At 34.9% G+C, this 21,807-nt stretch overlaps 2 long non-coding RNA genes across 2 annotated transcripts in view; both read left to right on the top strand.

Annotated features, from left to right (window-relative positions):
- The first annotated feature begins 1,315 nt into the window (after window positions 1–1,315).
- Window positions 1,316–10,736, top strand: LOC306642551. Its single transcript, XR_013758594.1, has 3 exons — window positions 1,316–1,651; window positions 6,150–6,328; window positions 10,273–10,736. It is a non-coding gene; the product is annotated as an uncharacterized lncRNA (long non-coding RNA).
- Window positions 10,737–13,572: 2,836 nt separating this feature from the next.
- The window catches only part of LOC306642547, a 138,774-nt gene continuing 130,539 nt past the window's right edge, over window positions 13,573–21,807 (top strand). Inside the window, exon 1 of the long non-coding RNA XR_013758590.1 lies at window positions 13,573–14,135. This is a non-coding gene — a long non-coding RNA (uncharacterized lncRNA). The remainder of the gene's footprint in view (window positions 14,136–21,807) is intronic.

Raw genomic sequence — 21,807 nt, 5'->3', positions numbered from 1 at the left:
CAGGGAGAGGACAGCCAGGTGCTCATTGTATCCAAATGATGGAGCATATTCAACCTAGAGGATTTGTTTTGGTCATAGCTTTGAAGGTTTACAGGAGTAGGTAGATGTGAGGTGCAAATTCAGGAAATCCATCTAGGACCAAGGCAAAGTAAAACAAAATTAAGTCATTCAATTGGTACCCAGGTCCAGGGACCTGCACATTGGGGAAGAGGTAACAGAGAAGCTTTAGGAACACAAAGAGATCTGGGTAGCAGCTCAACTCAGCAGCTTGACTTTCACAAGAGCAATCTAGTGGGGAGGACAGAGTGAGAGAGGCAGAGTGCCCAGCACTGTCAGCACATCAGCCCACTGGTCTCTGTACCTTTTATTTATTTACGCATTTACACATGTACCTCTATTGGTAGTTAACATTTCCGGTGCAGAGAGAAGTTCATTGCTACTAATAATTGCAATTATCTCAGATAGTTTAAAAATAATTTTAAATTATTTTGGCTAGCTTCTTTCAGATTTTATTGTTACTGTTTTTTAAATAAAGATAAGGCTGATGAGAAGAGATTGCACTGTTTTCTTCTGGTTTGCTTTGTGCTTGCATTGTTTGTATTATTTTCAATTTGCCTTTTCTTTATCTTTTAAAGCTTTTGTATGAGAGTTAATTTGGTAATCTATAATTGCACTAAATGGGCATGCATAGACAGAAATACATTGCTATTTTCTGAAATAGTGAAAAATTAGGGTACCAATTGATATCAATTTGAAAATTCTTGCTTCTCCCTCGGGTTACTTTGATATCATGTGGAACATATGTCTCTCCCTAACATTTGTAGGATAAGCAATAAGCAATAACTCTTTTTGTTTTTTTCTAAATCGATGACGGAAGAAGTTGGTAGAAGTTAAGAAAGTATCATTTTATAACTTACAATAAAGAGAGGGGAGAAAGAGTGATGTGTGGAGCAGCAGAGAAGAAGAGAAAGAACAGAAGTGAAATCGATGTGGATAGTTGTCAGGCTGAGTTTGGGAGAAAGATGGATAAAAGATCTTTAGAGGAGGTTTTACTATGTGAAATTGAAGTGACCTGGCCTCCACATTTAACAATATTTTATTCTAGTATTATACTTTTGACCCAAAATGCAGCATTCTTTTAAATTTCTTAGTGACAGTGGTGAAAACTTATGTTCACAGAATAACCTTTACACAAGTGTTCATGGCAGTCTTATTTGTAACAGTTCCAAGACTGAAATACTTATCATAGTTCCAAACTATAAACATCAAAAGTCCTATAATAGATGAATATTAAGCAAACAGTGATATACTCATACTAGGGAATAATAGCAATAAAAAGGAATGGGTTGTTGATACATGCGATATGCTGAATGAAAAATCCCTACATTGGTCTGTTTTTTACTTTCTTTTTTCTTTTTTTGCTGTGCTGGGGACTGTACCCAGGGCCTTGTGCTTTCGAGGCAAGCACTCTACCAACTGAGCTATATTCCCAGCCCTATTGGTCTGTTTTGTTACTATAATGAAGGGCTGTAAGTTTATAAATAAAAGAGGTTTATTTAGCTCACAGTTCTGGAGATTCAAGGACCCACATCTGGTGTTTTTGCTGGCAGAGGCCTGAGGTGGCACAGGGCATTTCCATGGCAAGAGACGTGTGTGTGTCTCTTCTGATTTCTCCTCCTCTTTTTATAAAGCCATCACTATTCAATCATGATGACTGTACTTGGTGACTCTATCTCATCCCAATCACCTTCAAAAAGCCCCGCAACTAAACACCATTGTTGGATTAAGTTTCTACCCTTCTAATAACTTACAATTAAATTTCCATACGTGAACCCTTGTGGGGGGAGGCACACTTGAACCATTCCAAACCACAGCAAACCAATCTTAGAAGGTCACCTGTTGTATAATTTCATTTACCTAACATTCTAGAAATGACAAAACGATACATATGGAGAACAAATTAGTGGTTGCCAAGGATGTTGTGGCTATAAGGGATAGCACAGGGAGATCTTTGTGGTGATAGTTCTGTATTTTAATTTTGGTGTTAGTTTTATGAATGTAACATGAAAAAATGACACAGAAAATGACAATGTCAGTTACCTAGTTTTAAGATTTCCTGGTTTTAAGTAGCTATAGTTTTTACAATGTATCTCTTGGGGGAAGGTGAATGAACAGTACATGAGATTTTCCTATATTATTTGTGCAACCGTGTAAATCTATAATTATTTCAAAATAAAAAGTTAAAAAAAAAATGAGACTAAATTTAGATTAAACCCTCATAAGCCTTAGTCTCCACTCCTTTCCTGACCCCAGAAAAGGTGGAATAGGGGTATGAATAGGGCATAGCAAAATATTTCATAATTTCTTTTGTGGTTCTTTTTTTTTTTTTTACCCCAAGTATGAAGTAGAATTGTGTTACTAAATTTACAGATATTTGTGGATTTTCTAATTTAATGTAACTAATTTCTAATTTAATTCCATTGTATAAGATCTTATAAATTTATTGAGAATTTACTTCCTCATAGTCTGCCTTCCTGAAGTTTTCATGTGTACGTGAGTAGAATGAACATTCTGCAGTTGCTGGCAAAAGTGTTTTATAAATATTAATTAGTTCAAGATGCTTGATCAGGGCTGGGATCGTGGCTCAGTGGTAGAGCACTTGCCTAACGTGTGAGGCACTGGGTTTGATTCTCAGCACCACATATAAATAAATGAATAAATTAAAAGTCCATCAACAAATAAAAAAATATTTTAAAAAGATGTTTGATCATCTATTCCCTTGATGGTTTTTTTTTTTTTTTTTTTTGTCTAATTGTCTTAGTTACTGAGAGAGGACAATCTTCAATATAATTTGTGGATTTCTCTATTTTCCCTTTTTTTCTATCAATTTTATTTAATGAATTCTGAAGCTCTTATTAGGCACATATATACATAAATTGTTACATGTTCCTAATGAGTTTTCATCATCAAGAAATTTCCTGCTTTATCCTGTATAATATTCTTTTTCTTGATTTCTGACTTGGTCTTATATTAATATAGCCATACCATATTTCTTATATTTTCTATTTTCATGGTATATGTTTTCCCATTCTTTTACATTCAGCCCCTTTGCATCTTTATATTTTTTTCCCAGTTATCCAAAGTGTACAATTTCTATTAATCTATCTTCACATTCTTCACTATTTCAGTTGCTTTCTCTGATATGCTGTTAAGCTTATCTACTGAATTTTTGATTTTGGCTATTGTGTAGCTTTTAGTGTAGGATTTCCATTTAGCTCATTTAAAAAAAAAGCAACATCTGTATGGGAAATAATTCATGTAAAACAATTCATCAATTTCTAGTGTATAATTAAATGAACTTTTAGTGTATTAGATATATGCAATAATTTCCATATTACTTTTTAGAACATTTTTATCACCTCAGAAAGAAACCCTGGACTGGGGATATGGTTCAGTGATAGATACTTACTTAACATGTATGAGGCCCTGGGTTCCATCCCCAGACCTGCAAAAGCAAAAACAAAAACCTAAAATACCTGTACCTTTAGTTGTCATTCCTAACCTCTACCCAAGCCCTACATATCCACTAATCTATTTTCCATCCCTATGGATTTACCTATTCTGGACATTTCATACAAATGGAATCATAAAATATATGTTTTTTTTGTACCTGATTATTTTATTTTGCCTAGAAAGATATTTTCGATCTTTATCTATATTGTAGTTATTTATCTGAACTTCATTATTTTGTATTGCTAAATAATATTCCATTATACAAATATGCTGCATTTTTACCCATTTGTTTATTGATGGACATTGGGTTGTTTCCACCTTTGTTATGAATAACACTGCTATAAACATTTATGCACAAGTTATTGTGTGAACATAATTTTTATTTCTCCTACGTAAATACCTTGGTGTGGAATTACTAGGGCATATGGTAGCCCTATGTTTAATTGATTGAGGACTGCAGAATCAGTTTCCAAAATGGGAACACCATCTTACATTTTCTCTAGCAGTCAATGAGTGTTCTGATTTCTCCACATCTTCATCAACACTTACCATACTTTTGATTTTTTGCATTCTAGTGTGTATGAAGTAGTATCTCATTGTAATTTGATTTGATTTTCCCTAATGGCTAATAAGTATCTTTTCAAGCACATATTGTGTACTTGTGTATCTTCTTTAGAGTCTATCTATTCAGATTCTTTGCCCATTTTTAATTGGGATATTTGTGTTCTTGTTATTGAGTTATAAGAGTTCTCTATATATTTTTTATATATATCCTTATTAGGTATATGATTTGCAAATCATATAATCTCTCATTCTATGAGTTGTCTATTCACTTTTTTATTGGTGAATTATAATTATCCGTAATAGTGGGGTTCATTGTGACACATTCATACATGCACATAACATAATTTGTTCCCCAGTACCTCCCCTTTTCACTGTGTTAATAGTTTCCTTTGAAGCAAAAGAGTTTGATTTTGATGATGTATGGTTTGTCTGCTTTTCTTTTGTTGCTCATTGGGTATCATATCTATGAATTCATTATATAACCCAAAGCAATGGATTTTATTTTTTTATGGTTTTGTTCTCTGCTGAGATTTACCATGTTTATAATAGCTTCTGCAAGTCTTCAGTAACTTCAACATCTGGGTCATCTCAAAGTTGATTTATATGGACTATTTTGGTTTTTCTTGATTATAGGCCACTTCTCTTATTTGTTCCTCTACTGATAAGGTTTTGGGCTGGGGATGTGTCTCAGTGATTAACACCCCTGGGCACAATGCCTGGCACAAAAAAAAAAAAAAAAAAAAAAATTCAAGGTATTGCTAGGCCATGTTCTTATCTAGAGCGTCAGGTTCTCTTCTAAGCACATATGGTTGTGACAAAGTTCAGTTTGTTGGTATGACTGTAATCCCCACTTTATGTTGCTGCCTGTCAACCATGGGCCATTCTCAGCTCCTAGAGGCCTTCTGTATTCCCTGTAAAACCACATTTAAATGGCTCCTGTGATTAAGTCAGATTCACCTGGAAAACCTCCTTATCTAAAGTCAATTGACTTGAATATCTACGAAATTCTTTAATGGTAGCATGTAGATTGGTGTTTGAATAACTGGGCAAAACATATGCATAGTAGGGCCTGGGAATCTTAGGGTCATTTCTAATTCTGCTTACCATTAATTAGTTTTGTTCTATTGGTTTTATTTTTTGGTATTGGGGATTAAACCCAGGGGTGCTTTACCACTGAACTACATCCCCAGCCCTTCATATTTTTTATTTTGAGACAGGGTCTTGCTAAGTTGCTTAGGGCCTTGCTAAATTGCTGAGGCTGGCCTCGAACTTTTGATCCTCCTGATTGTCCTGCCAAAGCCTCCTGACTCACTAGGATTATAGGTGTGTGTCACTGTGACCAGCTACATCATATTTTAATTTTGTTAGTGGGTGCCTAGTATAAATGTTTCTATAATATTCCTTTCAACCTTTCTGTGCTCTCAGAAAATGTCTTTTATTGACAGTGCCTAACCAGATTTAAGAAAGTAATAATTTTGGAGTCTCTTATATCTGGTAAATTAGTGATTATTGACATATTTTGAATTATTTTTATAGTCTTATTTTGCACTTCATTTATTCTATTTTCTTTTTTATGTACCACTTTCTCATTTTCCAATTGGTTTGATTGATTTTGTTTTTTCTTTCCTCCTTTGCTGGTTTGGTAGCTAATTTCGATGGTTTTCTTAAAACTTATACATTTATTAATGAATCTAAAGTTAATATCTCTGTCCTTTGGATAAAGAAGAAAGGAACCTCAGAATTACTTTAATTCTAATTGTTTTCCTCCAGTTTTAAGAGAAAAGATGGATTGTTTTTACATGCATGGCATACTTATGACAGATGTCTCATCAGCATCAACAGAATACAAAAATTAAATAATGTTGTCTAAGATATATTGTCTGCTTAAAAGTCACTGCTTCCTGAAAGAACACTAAATTATATGCTTCAGTAAGAAGAAAGGAGTGGGATATGAGAAATAATATAAGTAAAAGACTGGTCAAAACACTGTTGAATTTTTGTAAACATGAATGAACTCTAAAGAGTAATACTAAAAATAATTACAGGGGATAATTAATTCCCCATATTTACAGATGGAGCCACTCGGAGAATGTCCTCTTGTTCAGAAATGGCATGAAGCTCAAAAAGCAATACTAACAATCTGTGTCCATTCTTGGAGATAATTCGTGACTAAGGGAGCCTTCACCTCTCTGAGCTCTGAATGTGTAAGAAAGATTCACTCAGGTTCTATCCTTTGGAGTAAAGTAAATAGGTAAGTTCTGACAGTTTATCTTTTTGAAATCCTAGTTGTGCAGGGTGGTTCTTTAATCACTAGTATGATTATCTGAATTTTGAGAAATGTTAAATAACTGATGTTGATATAGCTGTGTTGAGAAACCAAAGACCAAAAGAGAAAACCAAAGTGAATGAACAAAATTGCTCTTAGTAAACAGAAAAATAGAGTTCCTTTGTATTTGGGGATAAATTCTAAACAATAAAACACATGAGATATTTTTAAAAAAAAGATCACCTGATTTGTTCTTTAACCAGGCTTACAAGCTACAATGTAATCTTTTAAAATTATAGGTAATTACAAAAAGGCACATTAAACCTCATTTAATCACAGTTGTTTCAAAAATATGTCCCTTCTCTTAACAAAGCAGTAACCCAGCCAGAACTTGGATAAACTGGCATTTCCCTAGATCACATGTTTCATTCCTAAACACAATGCCCCTTGTGTTTCTTTCAGGTGTCCATACTTTCTCTGAAAAATAGATCTCCCCTTCCAAAGCTTGAGCATTATCTGCTCTTTGTTTGAAAATAAGCGCATTGTTCATGTGTGGACTAGTAGGGCAGGTGTTTCACCAATCTTCCCACTGAGGCTGATCCTTAAGCCTTCCATGAACTCAGTTCAGTCTAGTTAAATCTCCAGCATCCACTTTTCATTGCCATTTCCCTTTATGGTCATAATGTATGCCCCACCCAATGCAACTAGATCATTTTTCATTCCATTATGTTTACATTTTTAATTAATACTTCCAGAAATGTCAACATTTTGCTTCTTTTCAGTGAAGCCTAAACTCTAGGGCAAGGCCAAAGTTTAGATCAAGCATTAGCAGTCCAGGTGGCTTTCATTTTTCTTGAATTCCAACTACTGTTTAAGGTACCCAGATTTGGTCCTGTCACTACTAAGCACTATCTGAAAGCTTTGCATGAAATTAAACTCCCTGAAGTGTAACCAAAGTGAATAAAGCCACAGAAGCGTGTACTGAAGCAACTCCTTTCCTGAGTGGGGCATGTGAAACACTGACATTCTTAACAGCAAGGATAGGTATTGGGTGTCAGGTAACTGATTCTCTCTTCTAAAGTATAGGGTTTCAACCCCTCATTTTATTTTCAAACAAGCACTTTCATGCTGTTCTCTAGAGAATGAAGAGGGTATAATCTTAGATCACTGGGCAAGCTATAGCTGAGAAAGGGAAAAGGGCGGAGGAACAGAATTACTTAAATACTTCATTTTTTTCTGTGCAAAAGATTGTAATTGATATTATCAAAGCTTTTATTTTTTCTAGCTTTGTAACATGAAGTTAAGCAATTTATTATTATCATTCATGCCTCTAGGTTTTTTGCTTAATCCCCCTTTTCTGTCCTTCACTGTACTGAAGTGTGCATTTTAATGCAGTAAAATACAGTGCATTATTTTAGGTATTCACTATTTAAATTGCTTTTATGGCAAAGGGTTTTTAAAATTTCATCTTCCTATTTTAAATTAGAAAGTTTATATGAAAACAGTGAATAATAAGTAGAGAACCTAAATTTTACTTTTTGTTATTGCAATTTACTTAACACAATAATGTGCTCGATCTTTGTTGATTAAAAGAAGAATGTAAAACATTTATTCATACTGTGTATTTTGCTATTTTGTTCAGTTTATCAAGCATAACAAATATTGACTTAATTGTGAAATATAAGAGTTCCTGTACACTGTTGCAACTTCATAACAAAACAAGTGCACATATCTTTGTTTATAAAAGTAATTTTACGTGAATTAACAATCAATTTCAAAGTTGATTTCTTTCTTTTTTTTTTTTTTTCTATACTGGGGATTGAATCTAGGGATGCTTTATCTCTGAGTCACATCCCCAGCCCTTGTTATTTTATTTTGCAATAGGGCCTTGCTAAATTGCTAAGTCTGGCTTTGATCTTGTGATCCTCCTGCCTCAGCTTCCCTAGTAACTGGGATTATAGGTGTGCACCACTGTGCTTGGCTCAAAATTTATTTCACTTTATATTTCAGAATTGATAATTTTGTAGAAAAATTTATACTGAGTTTAGTATTTGTGTTTCATACTGGTAATTCTCTGTAACACCATGGTTCCTATGTATTATTACTTTTTGTACCAGGGATTGAACCCAGGGTCACTTAACCACTAAACCCCATCCCCAGCCCTTTTTTGTATTCTGTTTAGAGACAGGGTCTTGCTGAGTTGCTTAGGGCCTTCCTAAGTTGCTGAGGCTGGCTTTGAACTCACCATCTTCCTGCTTCAGCCTCCAGAGCTGCTGGAATTATAGGCATGCACAACCACAATCAGCTGGTTCATATGCATTATAGGATATAAGTCAGCTCTGTGTGAAAATATTAAGATTTTATTTACAAGGAGGTACCATGCCTCTGGCCTTAAAGCAAGTTTTAATCAATACATTTCAACATTTAGAGATTTTGGTATCAATGACTGAAGTGCATTTGTAAAACAATCACAATATGGAAACTATGCTCACGCATTATCTCTCGAGACTTCCTGTAACTATTCTTCAACATAGAACATATATTTATTTTTGAGCTAGCTAATTTCAAATCTCCTATTTCCTATCCCTTTGGGACATCTATAGAAAGGTGTATCCATAACACACATGGGAAATAGCACTCTGAAACCCCTTGCTTGAGATATAAAAGGGGAAAAATTCTCTACTTTTCCAACATCTTGTAGTTAAAATTTGCAAATACCATTTATTCAAAATTTTGGTTCCATTTTTTTCCAGTATTTCATCAGTGATACTCAACAACAAACATTTGATTTCATTGTCTGTACTATTAGTATTTCTAACAAAAACATGAGATACTACAAATGCCAGTACATTTCCTTTCCACTGGTGTCCCATTGCAGTTCACTACCTCTAAAAGATTTAACAATTGTACTACTTAAGCAAGTCAGGCACTTTCAGTGCTTCACCTACCAGCAGTGATGTGATCCTCATTCAGCTAAGCGGATGATAATACAGCTCTAAAACCTCGTTTAGAGTCTGCTTCCTTGGACCATTCTGGCCAGTTGAGTTACCTAGGAAACAGATTTTGAGCTCCTGCAGGAAGTTATTTGTGAACACTTTCATGATTAACATCTTTGAAGGAATTAAAGAAGAAGGATTCCGCCTTGGGAATAGTTGAACTGCAATGAAGTTGCACTCAAGGACTCAACCAGTCCCATAGAGAACTCTAGCCAGATGGCTCTTTAAATTTTTTCTTTCCTGAGGCAAGGGGACAGATTCCTTGTACCCCCAAATGGAATAGTCCTTGGATGTGGATTGGGAGGCCACTCTTTTCAGCCAAAGGCAATTCATAGGATATTGGTTGAGAGCCATCTACTGCCACACTCATGAGTAGGTCACCGTTAGCCTCTGTCTTAAAAAGGGGATCTGGATAATCTATCACAACATTTACATTTACATTTTTGAAAGTATATTTTTGGCATAAATTCTGAAAAATAAAAGTGCTAGATCAATGGAAAAATATATATGTAATTTTGCTAGATAATGCTGAGATTCTTCTCCGTAGGTGTTGCATTATGTTGCATTACTGCCAGCAATATACAAGAATGCCTGTTTCCTGACTGACTTGCCAATAGAGTATGCTTTCAAACTTTTGTATTGCCAATCTGAAAGATGAGAAAAAGTATTTCTATATTGTTTCAATTGCAAATGGTTTTTAATAGGAAATACCTAAAAACAACCTGAATGTTCATCAATAGAGGACTGATTAATTAAATTATGATAATTACAGTCTAAATAGTAATATTCATCAGGAGATAGATACACATATACCATTATAAAAAATCTCTAAGATACATTAAATAAAAAAATTTTATTGAGAAATATTTAAATTGTGATCTCATTTGTATATAATCAAAGAATACTCTTATTTACATTTTTTAATTTGCGTAGAGAATTCCTGGAAGAGTACAAAAGAAAAACTACTCTGGGAAGTGTGACTAGAAGCTGAGAGAGAGGTAAAGTTATTTCTACTTTTCACTTTATTGCCTTCTCAAATGTTTGAAATTTTTTATAGCAAATAGTATTGATTTTATTCTTTTAAATGATGTTATTATCCAACCAACCTGCGATCATTTTTACCTGGAGGTTTTATTTTCAATTCATGCCTCATTCACGTGATCAGTTCTCTTGGAAAAAAGATAATGACCCAGAGGCCGACACATCCCAGGCACTGTGTTTCATGTCAGTTTCCAGTCTCACAGCATCTTTGCAGCCTCCATTGTCTCTAGGCTTTGGCCTCACTGTGGAGACCTCCATATGGCTGGGGGTTGTGGTGCTTCAAACAGTGTCAAAGGTCTTTCCGTTCCTGTGCAATTAGAGCAAAGTACCTGTTTTTGGAGGAATGGGAGAATGAATTTGTGGGAGACTGGCTTACATTGTGCATCTTTGGGCTGAATTAATTTCTATTATTTGGCCAAATAGTTTACCTTAATGCATTTTAAAAGTAAATATTTATTCTTTGAATGGAAGTACACTCACTAATTCTTTGCCCGTTTTATGCAGCATTATTTTGACCATTTTCTGATTTTTTTTTTTTTTTTTTTTTTGGTACTGAGAATTAAACCCAAGGTCTCTACCACAGACCTTTTTATTTTGAGGCAGGATCTTGCTCAGTTGCCCAGGCTGACCTCCAGTAGAGATCCTCCTGTCTCAGCTTCCCAAGTTGCTGGGATTATAAGCATGTACCACCATGCTAGGTCATTATCTGATTTTTGAAGAACACAGTGTTAAGTTTAATTTCATAGATGAATACTGTGAACACTAAAAGGGCTAATAGGATGTAATGATCTTCTGAGTAGAATAATTCTTTGGTTTGATTCTTAAATTGGTATTTGGATTTAAAATTCTAAGGTGTAGCTTTAGAAATTTGCCTATAAATAAGTAAACAAATGCAGAATTTTCAAGTTAACGTTTACCGCTTCCCTTTCCCCAATTTGTACAGAAGCTAGGATTCTGATTTAAATAACTGATTTAAACATGATCTGTTTCAGAATTCAGCTTTTGTTTTCTCACTTAAAGCAGAATAAAAAATGTACATCTTTCAAAATATAATAAAATCCCATAAAACAGATAAAAATACTATGTATATTAAGTAGATAACTAAAAGCTAATGTTATGTACCTGAGGGAATAAATAAGATAATCATGGCTTTGCATAGTTCTTGAGAACTTTTCATTTTTCATGTACGTTAGGTGCTCTGAGATCTCTGCCAGGAAATGGAAACAACTTTTCCACTATAAAATACACATTAAATCCTTGTCTCCAAGTTTTCCCAAGTAAGTCATTCATTAATCTGACATGCTTGACTTTGTTTATACAGAGAAGGGTAAAATTTTAGCTTTTAGTTTTACATTCTGTCTCTGCTAGAAAGGATTCAATTATCTTTAATATAATCTCATTGTTGGACTTTAATAAAAACGTAGTAAGAGCAAGCTGCTTTGTAACTGAGAGATCATCCAGTTCAGCCTTATATTTCAGTTACTTACAAGTCTTGATTGATGATCCCACCCATCAAAAACTTAATAATTCTTTCTATAGTCAGTCCATTCATGAGAATCTATCATAGATTTAGCATTGAAGCTGTCAACTTTCTAGATTTTCCCGGACAGAGAGGATGGCATGCTCCTGTACATAGTAGTAAAAGGAAAAGCCAAAGTCTCTACTCTGTCAACACTCTCCTTGTAGGCACCCATTCTGGTTGGTCACTGGCAGTGTGGAGTAGACATTGTTGGAAGTTTGGAGTTTTTCAAGGGCCTATTTAGAAGGTACGTTGCAAATATTTCAAGCTTCTGTGTGCTCTCACCAAGGCAACAAAATAAAGCTTTCAGCATTCACAGAGGGGGGAAAGAGAACAAACAAAGGGACAACAATTAGAAGCACTGTTTTGATGATAAATAAGTCCCTTGTCCTCATACCAGCTTCTATTGTTCCTATGTTGGATGTCTTCCAATTGCACACTCTACCCTTCTCTACCCTGCTTTCTGCTCACAGAGACTGATTTGCTGACTTTAAGTCAGTGGTTTTCCAAGTGTGATTCCTAGACCAGCAGCATCAGCAACACCTGGGGGTTTATTGAAAATGCAAATTTTCAGGTCCTACCCCCATTGCTCTTAGAACACAGATTGCTGTGTTCTAACAGTCCCCCAACCCTCTGCTGTGATTCTGATGCTTGCTAATCTTTGAGAATCACTGTACTACATAATTTAACTCCCTTGGGGCCTCTTGTTGGGTTTGGTCAGTGCAGGGCACTCCTAGGAAATCTGAGGGAGGAAGAGAGTATGGTCTGAGCATTTATTTTCCCAGGTCTTCCCCTGTGAAGTCACCACTAGTTGGCTGTATTCCTTTAATAGAGGCCACATCTTCTGCCAGGAAGCCTTGAATACACTGCTAACAGAGGTCATGGTAACCTCTGTTTTTATAGGTTTACAGGGCCCTGCATTATCCTTACTACCTTCTCTAAAAATCTGCCCACGCTCTTGTACATACTCCCTTTAATGAATGCCTTTTGGTTACCCTATTTAAGTATGCCTGGATTGTGACCAATTTAGTTCCCAATGGCAATTTTTTGTGATGTCTATTCAAGTGACTCGCTTTGCTTTTGTGAATACCTTCTCTTCCTTTATTTATTTCATAGGGTTGTTGGGAGGACTAAGTGAGTTAATATGCTTATCATGGTGTCTGGCTCATAAAAATTCAAAGTATGGCAGTTATTTACAGTGGTCTTATAGAGTCTTTGTTGTATCCATTCATGAGATATCAATATGGAAGTCCTCAGTTCTACTGCTTTCTCAAAACTGTTCTACCTCCTACTTCTGTGCCTTGGCTTCCCAGTATTAAAGTTGATTGCCATATTAATTACCTGATTTCAGAAAGAGGAATTATTAGGACAATAAAAGAGTTCACAGTTTGGGGATCACTGATTAAACATTAAAACCTGTTTTAAATGGTCTGACCCAAAGTACCATTGAACTTATTAATTAAGTTATTATGTAATTTATAAAACATGTAGAAAAGTTCATGTCCATGGATTCTGTGTTTACTGACACTTCTTTGAACTTATTGGTATTAAAATATGAAATAATGTGAATGAGTGAAAAATTAAGCAAAAAATGGGTCTTAATAGTACTTGTCATTCAATATGGCTGCTCTGTCTAGGGCCAACTTTGTGGGTATGAAAACTGTGCAGTCAAACATAGAAAGGCTCAGGCTTGATTTTATTATCTGATTTGGAATTTTTACAATTTTTGAATGATAGACCTCAAATTTTCACTTTGCACCTCTGTAAATTATGTGGCTGGTTCTTGCCTTGCCATAAACATGTGTTTAAGACAACCAAGTGAGTATGATCACTATCAAAATTGTAAGTTCTGATTGTTAGCATTGTAAAGCATTAATAACTGCTTTATTTGTGTTGGTCATGAGATGAAAGGTTCTAAATTCCAACTCTCGCCATTATGAAAAAATGTGTTCCTCTCAAAGACAGAAATATTGTTTCGCCTGTATCACTATTTCTAGTTGAATGTAACAGATAAGTAAATAATGGAGATTTCGGTACATATAGTCTTCAACATTATTGAAAACACTGAGGCTAAAATTAGGTACTAACAGGAATTACTGTTCTATTTCATCAGACAACCAACCATGAAAACTCTGACTCAAAGCTACAGACACAGATGACAAATACTCTTCTTTGGAAAGTTTTTCTTGGAGAGGAAAATGAGGAGCAGTAGATATCTTTTGTAACTCAGCAACAGGTAAATATCTATATGGTAACAAAAAGTCAGAGATTATCTTTTCTGAATAAACCAATATTGTTGAAGGAAATAGAAATACTCTAGGTTTAAGGAGAAACTCTTTGTACGGGGTTGAGACTTGACTAAGGAAATGGAAGTAATTTCTGGTTAAAAGTTATTTCCTGAAGGAATAAATATTTAATACCTGACTCAGAATGTCACTGTTTCCATTTTTGGCATCTGGTGAACAAATCTGAGAGGTTATGTGCCAATTAACATCTTTTCCCCAACAAGGTGAAGAAACACTCCATTCAATTATGGCTGGCCCTGCAGGCCCTGTCACTATCTTTTCTCTGACCAGTTCTTGTGGGACATAGCATTTTGCACAATTGGGTCCATTCAGACAATTTACCCCACTGTATATTCATAATACACAGAATCTTGCCATGGCAAATCTAGAAATCTCACTACTCAAAGCAGCTGTGGGCTAAGAATGTCAGGGCTTGCAGGGACAGATATATTGGAGGCTAATGTGTGTGGGTAGAGTCGTGAAGCCTCTTAGACTGGTGCTTAGATACATCATCTAGAATTAAATGCTGAAGGCTTTGCTTCTCACTGCTCTTTTTGTTTTTTATCATCTAGAACTTTTCTCCTTGTACTCCTTGACTGGAGTCTAATAAAGGAAATTTACTGTAATTTACTGTATAAATTTACTGTAATAAAGGAAATTCAGACTATATCCATTTTCTCACTGGGAAAATTAGTGTTTTGAAGAAAACAAAACAAAACAGGGTGTGATTGATGTATCATTTCTTCCTCATAACATTAAAGTGGACTCTTTGAGAGCACACAGACCTGATAAAATGAACGTAGCACATTTCCTGAATAGAAAATAGAGGTCATACTTGGAGGCAGTTACCAATGTGCCTTACCAGAAATTCTTGTTACTATTTTATAAAGTTTAATAGTATCGAGGTTCCACATTGTTCTGGGGCATATTTTGAGAAACTAAACAAAACCACTTAAGAAGTTTTCCAAAAAGGAAGAGTTTTAAAGAGAAAATATATAATTGAACTCAATTTATGCCCTCTTAAAAACCCTGAAAAGTTACATATGTTGGGTTCTACATGATAAAAAATATCTTCTGCTAGAAAAGGGTTTGGTGTGTGTTTCTAGCAACTTTGATATGTACAGCTCAATGACTGTAACCTTCAGTTCTTCAAAACAGAAATAAGTATATAATCACCCAAATTAAAGTAAGATAATGTCTAGAGTAAGTCAACTAGCAAGACAGAGTAATATATAGTGTAACATAATCACCATTCCATTATTTTTGTCATATTCTATATGGCTAGAAGCCCTCAGTCAAAGGGAAGGGATTAGGCAAAAACATACAGCACTAGGAGGCAGGGATCATGTTGGGTCAATTCACAGTCTGCCATATTTTTGAAGGACTTTAGGCAGAAATACACTCTTAAACAAAATTGATTGAATCCAGCAATGTATAAAAAGAATTATAAAACAGGACTTAGTGAGATTTCTGTCAGGTATGAAAGACTGGTTCTACATTCAAATATCAATTAATGTCATATATTACATCGTCAGTTGTAGAAGAAAAACCACATGATCACATTGTTCAGTGACAAAAAGGCATTTGATAAACTGCAATACCTATTGATGTTAAAGACTCTTAACAAGGTAAGAGTAGAAGGGAACTTCCTCAACTTGATAAAGAACATGTGTAAAAATCCTCATTTAACATCATACTTAATGATGAGAAACTGGAAGCTTTTCCACCAAGAAGCAGAACACGGCAAGGATGTCCCTTCTAACTACCGTTTTCAACATTGTACTGGAAGTCCTAGATAATGAAATACACAAGAAAAATAAATGAAAGGCATACTGAAAAAATAAAACTTTTTTTTTGCAGATGACATAATTATCTGTGTAGGAAATCTGAAAGAACTGACAAAAAATTCTAGGAACAAATATGAAGTTATGGCAAGATTGTGGGTCAAAAGGTTAATGCATAAAAGTCAATCACTTTCCTATGTATCAGCAGTAAACAAATGGATTTTGAAATTAAAAACATAATATTTATATGAGCACCCCCAATATGAAACAAGTACAAGTCTAATAAAATATGTACAAGATCTACATGAGGAAAATTACAAAAAGATGAAATTGAATAACTAAATAAATGAAGTTATAGATATTCTTGTTCATAGATAGAAGATTCAATACTGCTAAGATATCAGTTCTTACCAACTTGATTCATAGGTTTGGTAAAATCCCATTCAGTATCCTAGCAAGTTATTTTGTGGACCTCAACAAATGGATTCTAAAGTCCTCATGGAGAGGCAAAAGTTCATGATAGTCAACCTAACATTGAAGGAAAAATCAGATTTGGAAGACTGAAATTCCTGACTTTAAGACTTACTATAAACCTACAATAATGAATATAGTGTTGTATTGGTGAAATTATAGACCAAGAGATCAATAGAACAGAATAGAGAGCCCAGAGATAGACCCATGTAAGTATAGTCAACTGATCGTTGACAAAAGAGCAAAGGAAATACAATGGAAAAAAGATAGTCTTTTCAACAAATGGTATAGGAACAACTGGGCATTTACCTGAAAAAAAAAAAAAAAAAAAAAAAAAAGAATTCAGACACAAACAATATGCACAAATTAACACAAAACAGACTCACAGACCTAATGTAAAACACAAAACTATAAAACTTGTAGAAGATTACATAGGAGGAAATCTACATGACCTTGAATTTGGGGGCTATGTATAGCACACTCATAGGCCCTGGATTTAATCCCCAGTACTGGGGGGGAGTCAAAAAGCTATTGGGTTAACAAATTATTTAGGCCGGGGTGTTGATGCATACCTCTAATCCCAGTAATTTAGGATGTTGAGACAGGAATGATTGCAAGTTTGAGTCCAGATCCTATTTCAAGATAAAAAGGACTGGGAATGTAGCTCAGTGGTAGGGCACTCCTGTGTTCAGTCTCCTGCACTGCAAATAAATAAATAAATGAGTTACTAATGAATAAAGAGAAATGAGCTCCAAGCCATGAAATGACATGGAGGAAATGTCAATGCATATTAATAAGTGAAGGAAGTCTATCTGAATTGGCTACTTACCGTATGATTCCAACCATATGACATCCTGGAAAAGACAAAACCATGGAGACAGTAAAAACATCAGTGCTTGCTTGGGGCTAGAAGGGAGGGTGGGGTGAACAGGCAAAGCACAGAGAATTTTTTAGGATGGTAAAAGTAATCTATTTAATACTGAAATGGTGGATACATGTTATTATACATTTATTCAAACCTACAGAATGTGGCTACTAAGAATAAACACTGAGGTAAACTATGGACTTTTTATAATGATAATTTGCCATTGTAGGTTCATCAATTGTAACAAATGTACTGCTCTGGTGTGGGATATAGTATGTGGCACATCTCTCAGCTTTCTCTCAGATTTGTTGTAAACCTAAAACTGCTCTAAAAAAAAATGTAATAAGAAAAATTTAAAGAAGCAGGAATAAAATAGCAATAATTATAAACAAAGCAAAAAAGATTAGGAATTTTAGGTGAATGATAAATTTTTTGAGTTCAGTTTGTTTAGAGATCATTTTTTAAAATAAACTTTTGGTTTGAATAGCTGTGTACATTCCTTTGTTAAATATACAATCTGTTATTATGATGCAATATAATATAATCTTTCAAATTTGGCTGTAAGGTTTCGAAGGCACTTACAGTATCTTAACTTTCAGGTATATACAATATATTTTAACATGTTAATGAGAGCATGTAGGGATTCGTTGAAAGTGCTAAAAACAAAAGAAAAGCACTTTGACTTCACATATTGGTCAAAAAATTATTTAATTTGGTTCAGGTCAACTTGAAATTTAGAAAAATAGAGTAATTTGCTTGATTGAAATACTTTAAAAATTCAAACAAAACCAAAAATTGTATAAAAATTTGTGTTTAGAAAAAATTTTAAGTTGTAGATCATGTTCTTATATCATGAATTAGTGAAAGTTCAAGATTATTGCTATAAAAATGTCACCATCATTCATTTGCATTCTTGTATGCATTCTTTTTTAAAGGAGAGAAAAATTGTGTTACTGGAAATTGCACTTAAGCTATGAGCCATCCCACCTATGCTATAATCTATAGCCATATTAATTTACTTAAAATTTTTTTTTCTGGGCATAGTAGTGCATACCTTTAATCCCAGCTTTTGGTGACAGAGTTGAGGAGGTTTGGGGGAGGCTAAGGCAGGAGGATTTCAAGTTCAAGGCCAGCCTTGGCAACTTAGCAAGGCCTCTAATAAAAAATTAAAAAATCAAACATTAAATGTTCAATATACATTCAGTTTTTCCAGTTATCTTTCTCTTTCTTTTAAACAATTACTTTGTTATGGGCTGGGGCTATAGATCGATGGTAGAGTGCATGCTTAGCATGCATGAAGCCCTGGATTCAATCCCCAGCATCAAAGAACAAAAACAAACAAAAAATGCTTGTTTTAAATAGATGTTGAATAAGGTCCATACATTGTACTTAGTATATCTCTTAAATCTATTGATACCTCTCTCCTTTTTATTTGATTTTATTTGGTTTAGAGTCTTTAATAGAATTCTAACTTGAAGGTGGTTAGAGACCTTGAAAAGTTAACCTAATCCATTCTCTTACTTTCATGTGAGATCACATCTAAATGATCTTGGACAGAAAGACAGGCACTGTCTGATAAAATTTCCATTTTGACAAAATTCACTTTTAGGGTTCCTTCTACATTGAAATATAGAGGTTGTGAAGATACTTTGCAGAAGGGAGATATTTACATTAATTAAATGTGCATTATAGATTGTACTGCTGGAAAGACCTCGTTTCAACTCCATTAATTAGGGTTCACTTTCAGTAGGAACCTGACAACAAAAGATTTTCTTTGTTTGATACAAGGAGTTACTATGAAAGAACAAAGACCCTTCTCAATGGAAGAATTTGTCCAGGGGTGATGTGTCCTTTCTTACTTTCTACAGATTCAGTTAAACAGTGTTTATGTGATACTTTATATTATCAAAGGGTGATTGGTATTTTCCTTAGAATCCTGTCCAAATTCCAACTCTGATAAATACTTTCTACTTCCCTAAATTTCACCTCCAATTTCAAATAGATTCAGTATTAATTACCTGTCCTAACCTGCTACTTAGTGTTGAAGTTCACCTATTCAGCAGCTGCTGCTTTTGGCCCCAGAGAGACCCAGGTAAATTGGCAAATGAGTGTGTGTGTATATAGGGTAGGAATGACTTTAAATGTTCTAGAGCTTAAACATATCCTGTAATATAAAAAAATTTAAAGGGAGATGGGGAGAAAGAGATACTGCCCCCTCTAGAACTATAGGGCCTTTCGTATCCTTAGTAAACTTTTATTAAGAAGTTTGGAGGGCTGAGGAGATAGCTCAGTCGGTAGAGTGTTTGCCTTGCAAGCACAAGGCCCTGGGTTTGATCCCCAGCACCGCAAAAAAAAAAAAAAAAAAAAAAGGAAGTTTGGAGGTGGGAGACATTGTTCTAAGTATTATGGGGGATAAAAAATGAAGTAAATAATAGCTCTTGCCTTAGAAGAATGTACAGTCTCTAGAATAGATGTTTATATAATATTAGAAAGTGCTCATTACACTTTCTTAAAAATCTTCCTTACAATGTAGGTAAAAACTTGAGCAAGTTTCCAACTTCTTTAATATTAGGTTTTCTCATCTGTAAAATGGAGACAAGTGTCTTCCTTAGAGTGTTTCATGAATGTTTTGTAATTTAAAATACTTAAGATATTGCCTGACACATAGAAAGTGCTCAATAACTGTTATTTATTATTATATGCTTCAGCTGCTAGGAAAACATTGACTGTATTGAGTTGAGCATACAGCTTCAGATGTCTTGACTCTCTAGGTTACAGAACCATGAACCAACAGCTTATTCATCCCATAAATGCCAGAATTATAGGAGAATTCCACTCCCTAGTGCCTAGCAGGTTCTAAATTTTTTTATTTACTATTTCTCTGGTAAAGATCATAAAGTCAAGAGAAGGAGTTGGTATCCTCCTGTTCTCACCCCATTAACTAATTTAAAATCCTGAGTGGTGTTAGGAACTGAGATTTGGAAATTTAGACCTTGAAAGCTGTTACAACAGGAGAAAATAAAAACTTTACTGTTTGACATTGGCACCTATTCCAAAGCCCCTCCCTATTTAACGAGCTTTAAGCTTTCATATGAGACATGACACTCAAGGGAAAAAGTATTGCCACAAGGCTAATGATGACAACAGCTGCCAGCACACCTTCCATCAAAAGCAAGTGAAGACTTGAAACAAACTTGAGCTCCAGTTTGTGTTAGAAGCATCACTGTGACATGCCTGTGCCGGCAGAGGCTCAGAATGCATTCCTTAACACCAGGACTCCGAGTCCTGCTGGATGCCAGAAGCCCAGCGGTAATGAGAGAGCAATTGTGAAGCTTTATTCAAATGGTGTTCCTTCATTGTGGGCATGCTGGCTCAGAAAGTTTAGTGCAGGGAACCACAAGAAAGAATGGGGCAATTCCTTTCCTTCATCAGGGGTTGTATTCTGGCTAATTCATTTATTCACACCCTTTTCCTTCAGACATTTATTGACTGCCCACTATATTCAAATGCACTGTGTTATTGATTAAAGCAAGCACAATAATGTATGTAAACTGGCAGTAGATTTTAAATTTCATATTCTCCTTTTTCTATATTTTAATTTACTTTCAGTCCTAGGAATTGAGCACAGGGGTACTCTAGCACTAAACTCTATCCCCAACCCTTTAAATATTATTAAAAAAAAAAAAAATTGAGGTGGGGAATCTCACTTAGCTGCCCAGGATGGGCTCAAACTTGTGATCCCCCTTCCTCCACCTACTGAGTAGCTGGGATTATAGGCATGAGCTATTATGCCCTGCTTCTCTTTATTTATTTTAGAGAAAATCCACTGAGATACTTTAAACTGATTCAAATCAATAAATATATATAATATCTCTTCAAGAAATAATGAACTTTGCCAGGTGTTATGGCTCACACCTGTAATCCCACTGGTTTGGGAAGCTAAGGCAGAACTGAGAGTTCAAAGCCAGCCTCAGCAACTTAGTGAGGCTCTAAGGAACTTGCCAAGATCCTATCTCTAAATAAAACATAAAGTAGGCTGGGAATGTTGCTCAGTAGTTAAGGACCCTGGTTCAATACCTGATAGAAAAAAAAAATGGGAAAAGAAATCATGAACTTGATTCTCTTCTATTGAGAATTTGCTATGTGCAGAACACCATTCTACTCAGGAAATCCTTTGAAAAAATAAAATTGTATTCTAATAACTAGGTAGGTATGTGTATTAGTCAACTTTTAAGTTACTATAATTAAATACCTGAGATAATTAACTTGCAAAGATAAAAGGTTTATTTTATGACATGGTTTGGAGGTTCCAGTCCACCATTGATTAGCTCCCTTTGCTTTGCACCATTGGTGAGACAGCACATCATGGTGGGAGCACATAGAGGAACAAATTTCACTTCATTAGTCAAGAAGTAAATAAGGAAGATGAAAGGACCAGAGTCCCACAGTTCCCCTTTGAGGGCACCCCCTCAATGATCTAAGGACTTCCCACAAGGTCCTAAA

The sequence above is a fragment of the Sciurus vulgaris genome (genome assembly GCF_902686455.1).
Source record: "Sciurus vulgaris genome assembly, chromosome: 13".
Classification (NCBI taxonomy): Eukaryota; Metazoa; Chordata; class Mammalia; order Rodentia; family Sciuridae; genus Sciurus; species Sciurus vulgaris.
This window is presented reverse-complemented; position numbering and strand designations above follow the sequence as displayed.